Below are 6,232 nucleotides of genomic sequence, written 5' to 3' on the forward strand. Positions count from 1 at the left end.
CCTCTCACCATCTGGTTATCTCTAGTGCTACCTGCCCTTGTTGTCTCTGACTGGAGCCTGTCCCTCCTGTGATCCTGGTTGCATCAGAACTCCTCTGAGTCCAGGAGTATCTGTGATTATATGACTCTGTGATCATGTCCTCCTGAGATCCTGGGTGTGTCAGAGCTCCTGGGAGTCAAGCTTTCTCTGGGTGTTGCAAGGGTGGATGGGGAGCCAGAACCTGGGCACAGGTGCAAGTTGGAAGGAACCCGTGCCTCTGTCTGGGCTGGGTTTGAGTTTCCCTAGGTCCCAGTTATGCTGGGAGTTGGAAAAGGTGTTGTGGCCTCAACTGTATCTTGAGTGTGTCAGAACTCAGTGATCCTGGGTGTGTCTGATTTCCTGAGAGTTGAGCTTCCTTTGTGATCCTGTGATCTTGGGTGTGTCAGAGCACCTGTGGTCCTGTGATTCTGGGAGTTTCAGAGCACCTGTGAATTGGGATGCCTCTGTGTGTTGTAGGAGTGGATGCAGAGCCAGCACCCCAGGTCTGCTCCAGATGCAGGTTCAAACCAGAAGGAACCCATGCCTCTGGCTGGCCAGGAGTTCCTGTGACCCTGTCCTGTGTCTTTCTTACAGAGGTTGTCCTCTGGCCTCCACATGCACCATGACACACACCATGGACTAGCGCATGCACGAACATGTATGCACATGCACATGCAAATGCACACATTCACATGCACAAATACTCACACCCATGCACATACACTTACACACCCTTATGCATGTACACATATATATACCCACGCACACACATACATGTGTGCACACACATGCACCTGCCAGATACTGTACTACTTATTCTGCTTGCAGATTGGATTGTTTTCTTTCTTCCATGTCACAGGCCTGGATGCCATTGACGCCTTTCCCATCTTTGTTGATTTCAATAATTAGGGAGTATTAAGTACTTGGGACAGCCCATGAAGTCTTTTCCTCCTCATCTTGTCTTCTTGGTTGTTATGAATAATTTACATGTTAAATAATACTCTGTCCAGAAGTTTCAGAATAAACAAAAAGCCATTAAGTTTACTTTAGTGTTGCTTTCTCTCTTATCTCTGGCTAAATCCACTGAATTTTCACAGTTCTCCCAGTTACATCAACTTTATAGTATTTACACCCATGGAAGACATCGGGTACTGGGTACATAACACAGAAAATGACTAGTTTCTGTCTGTCTGATTCCACTGTGGCAGTGACTATAGGCACAGGGTGGGGATGTGTCAGATTAATGTCTAGTTTGACTGTTGCTATTCATGTAGCTTATTGAAGCTGGTGTGTTTCATTCACTCTTACATCCCACACAGTCCCATACAGCATATGACATGAAACGTGTCTCCTGAGTGAATGAATAAAAACACATACATTATCTGAGAGTAGGAAGACAGTGCCTTAGAGAGGGGCAGAGAGGGACAGCCCTGGCCTCCAGGCAGAAGCATAGGCCTGCCTGGCTGAGATGCTGCATTTATGATTTTTATGAGCCTCTGCGGACAGACACATAAGCATAATGAAGCAAGCACTGGGGAGATGACTGTGGCTCTGACAGCTTGCTGTGTAAGCATGAGGGCCTGGGTCCCACCCACAACTCATACACAAGGCTGAGTTACCCATGCTCCTGTAAGCCCACTGTTGGAGGTAGAGGCAGGAGGATGACTTCCAGGCTCAATGAGAGACCCTATCTGAGAGGATAAGGTAGAGAGTGATAGAGAAGGACTGTGGTAGTCAAGAACACTGACTTCTTCATGTCTGCCTGCATATATATATATATATATATATATATATATATATGTTCATACACACACACAGAGACACACACACACACACACACACACACACACTATACAGTAAAGGCAGAAAGAAAAGAACAAAGATGGGGTAAGATGTGTGGTGAAGGTCAGTGGTTTTTAACCTGTGGGTTATGACTCTCTTAGGGGCTCAAATGACCCTTTCATGTAAGACCTTTGGAAAAATGCATATATTTATAGTACAATTCCTAACAGCAGAAAATTATAGTTACGCAGTATCAATGAAAATAATTTTATTTTTGGAGTTCACCCTACACAAGGAACTGTATCAAAGGGTCTTTAGGAAGGTTGACATCCACTGATCAAGATTGACAGCAGACAGGCACAGGAAATATCAGGGCCTCCAAGAGGAAGAGGAGGAAGAGGAGGAGGAGGAGGAGGAGGGGGTGGGGAGGAGGAGGAGGAGGAGGGGGGGAGGAGGAGGAGGAGGAGGAGGAGGAGGAGGAGTTGTTAGAGCAGGGATGCTCTGCACGGAGCGCCAGAGCTGGAGGAGGAATGGAGACTCATACTGCAGAGTTCTAGCTCTTCTTCAGGCCATCCGTTTCTGTCTGCATTACCCAGCACAGAAAGTGCAAACTCATTTATAACTAACTCTCCAGGGGAAAGACAGGAGTGCTCAGAGACGTAGAAAGATTTGAAATTCTCATAATTAATTTCATTCTGGAAAGGCAAATCAGGACACAGTTTCCTTTTCTTACTGTTAGGCAGCTATGTGGCTAGCATGTGGTGGGGTGGAGGTTTTTTTTTTTTTTTTTTTTTTTCTTTTTTACAAAATTGGGCTCTTTGCTGGCATCTCATTCAGATGTCTCATTAAGTAACGAAACAGCATTCTCCATAAATCTATGATGAGAGGTGAAAGAAACTGGACAGCTAGGCTATAAAGAGGGGACTCCTGGGGCTAGGGAGATGGCTCAGTGGCTTAGAGCACTTGCTGTTCTTGCAGAAGACCCGGTACCCTTGTCGGGCAGCTCACAACTGCCTGTAACTACAAGCCCCAGGGGATCTAATGACAGTTTCTGGTTTCCATGGGCACCATACTTACACACTCACAGGCAGGTACACATACCTATAATTAAGCATTAAAAAAATCTTTAGAAAAAAAGCAGAGATTCCTTAGGTTTTGTTTATAACACATCCTGGGTTTCAAAATATTCTGTTTTTAGTGTCTTGTTTAGGGTTTAGCACATAATGTTCAATAGATTTTTTCCCTATCATAGGAGGATTTGAGTATTTAAACATGGGGCTTTATCAATATAGAGAATAAGGAAAAGTTTTCAAGACAAAGAGAAGATCTTAGAGTAAAGGAGAAAGCAACATAGCCACCTAAGAATGAACTCAATTTTGAACAAACCAGTGTTTGTTGAAAAATCTTGAAGAGGATTGGACTATAGATCTTGAGGTATTAAAGAGTCATGGCTGGGGAGTCAATTCAGTTGGTGAGGATCAGAGTGTGACCCCCTAGAACCCACTAAAAACAGTCAGGTTTGGTGGCTCAAGCATTTACTCCTAGCAGGGGGAGGTAGAAAGATGAAAATCCTTGGGTCTTGATGACCAACCAGCCTAGCTTACCTGTGAACTCCAGGCCAGTGAGAGCCCCTTCTGAATAAAGAAGGTAGATGCAGTCTGAGGCCTGAGGTTGATCTCTGCCTTCACACACATATGCCTTTCTTGCATGTACATGTAAACACACACACACACACACACACACACACACACACACACACACACACACACACACACCTGAGTGAACCCCTGTGCCTCGGCACAGAGAACATTCTAGTACAGTACTCTAAAAATGGGGTAATTTTTAGTGTTTGGATATCATTTAAATAATTGTGCTTATATTTGGGAGTGTACTGGAAGAAAAACAATTAACCTTAAAACTCATTTACATAATGAAGTAGGTTAATGTAAAGGGGTATATTGAATAAACAATAGTATTGGTAAAAACTTGGAAGTAATTTTGCATTATGTGTAAGGAATACGACCTAGACTAAGATCATGTTCCACAGAGAAGGATAATGCGCAGGAGGGAGGACATGTGGGTGGATTGGATGTTCACTTCCGCATGGTTCTCTAGGGCTGACTTCCTGTGCAGGAAGGAGGATATGTGGGTAGATGGGTGTTCACTTCCTCAGTGTCTTCTAGGGTCGGCTTCCTGTTAAACTAGCAGAGTTCTGTCTCCACACCCTCCCTGTCAATCACTCCCAGTTCTATCCAAGTCTTATTCAACATTGTTTCAATTGCTTTCCCAGGTCCCTTCCTGTGTCAGTTACTTTTCTATTGCTGTGACAAAATACCTGGACCAAGGAAACTTACAGAGCAAAGGGTTTATTTGGGGTCAGAATCCATCTTGGCTGTGGGGAGGCATGGAACAGTTGACTAGCATGGCAGCAGGAGCAAGATGCCAAGAGCTTGCCACTTAAGCCACAGCATAAAGCAGAAAGAGAAACTGGAAGTGACGTGAGGCTCTTAATCTCAAAGCCCGCCTCCAGTGATGTACTTCCTTCAGCAAAGCTGCACCACCCAACCTCCCTAAACAGCGCCACCAACTGGAGACCATGGTGGACATTTCTCATTCAAACTACCATATCCCTCTCGCCTCTCCCTTTTCCATCTCCTTCCCATCCCGTTCTCTCATTCATCAAGACTCACTATGTATGTTAACTCAGGCTGGCCCAGAATGTACATAGAGCCCAGGATGACAAACTCACACTCATGGTGGTCCTCATTTCTCAGTGTCCCAAGTGCTTAGACTCTATGCCCAAGTCATCATTTCAGGTGCTCAATTGCGTTTTCTTTGGGTAATATTTAGTGACTTCACAGTAAGTTAATGATGGAAGGAGTGTGGAGCCCTGTAAACCAATCTTGTATCTGACAAGGAATCCCTGGGGCTCTGTCTTCTGAGCCTGAGAGTCAGTGGTTTCACCTGCTGCTGATTGTTTCAGAATAATTGTCACATTACCCGGTTTCTGGTCACTTCGGATGATACTGTCCCAGGTCATTTTGTGGACTGCCTTATTATTCCAGTCTATCATGACATTCTATTGTGATGTCATGGGACACATCTGTCACCCTTAGATCTCCTGAGTGAAGTGGTTAGAGGAACTGGGGATTGTTTCAGTCATCACCCCTCTGTGTGGCTGTCATACATGACCAGCTTGAGCTTCCTTATAGTGTGGTGGTCTTCTCTTATTGGACGCTAGCTTACTGGATGCTAGCTTCTCTCAGAGTGAGCATTTCAAGGGACTGCACAGAAACAGTGTATTCATGGAATTCATACAGCATTCATAGCACCTGCTTATGCTTGTCAAAGACATCATAGAACAAAGCGACAGAAGGATAGATTTCACTTCTCAGTGGGAAATGACTGTATAGGAAGGAGTATTGATAGCAGCTTGTTTTAAAAACCACCACAGGAAACATTAAGTTCAGGGAAAGCAAGGAATTGACACAAAGCTGCACAGCTGACAGTGGTTGGACCAGAATCAGAAAGAAAATATAGTCTGCCCTCTACAAAAGTCTCATTCTTAGGGCTGCTCACCTAACACTAAAGTCCATATCCTACTCTACTGAGTGTTGATGAGATAGCTTCTGTATGAAAAACGCATCATGCTTGGCACGTGTTTAGATACAAAAGAAGAAATAAAATGATTATATTTGTATACTAGAGAATGCCAGAAACAACTTAGAAATAAATTTAAAACAATCTAGACTGTGTGAGCAGTGTTATTTCTTATGTGCTATACAAATAGTTGAAGGTTCATTAGCAAAGTAACTACATATAGTAATTCTGCCAGTCCCCTTCAGACAAAAATAGAAAGAAAGAAAGAAAAAAGCTAAAGAAAAATCGAAAGTCTTTGAAAGTGGTAATGTAAAGGGAGAGAGAGAGAGAGAGAGAGAGAGAGAGAGAGAGAGAGAGAGACTATATTCATGGATAAAAATTCTTAATATTGTAGAATCCACTCTGCAAGCTTGCTCTATAAATTTAGATGATTACCAGAGTAAAGCCAAGGAGGGCTTATTTTCCCCACAGACCTTGATTAAGATGACTCTGAGGGTTCTACAAAAGAGAAAAGAACCAACAATAGCCAGGACGTTTCTATAGGAAATGAGCAGACAGTGAGGTCACACGATGCTCACAGCAGGACTTTTTTTTTTTTCTGTGTGGCAAGAAATGCAGTTAAATAAAACACTGAGAAAATGTTTATAAAATGCAATTCAAAAAACATTCATATTTTCATGTGTTGAGAACTTTACATAACTGTACACATGGCTTGCAGCCCTGACTTCAGAGGAAAGGGCAGGAGGGTCTCAAATTCCAGGCCAGTCACTCTAGAGAGTTCTATACAGTGAGGACATGAGATGATAAAAGTCTTTACAAATAAACAAAGAGA

General features: G+C 43.4%; 1 pseudogene; it reads left to right on the top strand.

The window, feature by feature from the left end:
- Positions 1-5,536: 5,536 nt before the first annotated feature.
- On the top strand, positions 5,537-5,651 carry LOC120093045 (small nucleolar RNA SNORA19; annotated as a pseudogene).
- Positions 5,652-6,232: the final 581 nt, after the last annotated feature.

Source organism: Rattus norvegicus, chromosome 10, assembly GCF_021556685.1.
Source record: "Rattus norvegicus strain SHRSP/BbbUtx chromosome 10, alternate assembly SHRSP_T2T, whole genome shotgun sequence".
Classification (NCBI taxonomy): Eukaryota; Metazoa; Chordata; class Mammalia; order Rodentia; family Muridae; genus Rattus; species Rattus norvegicus.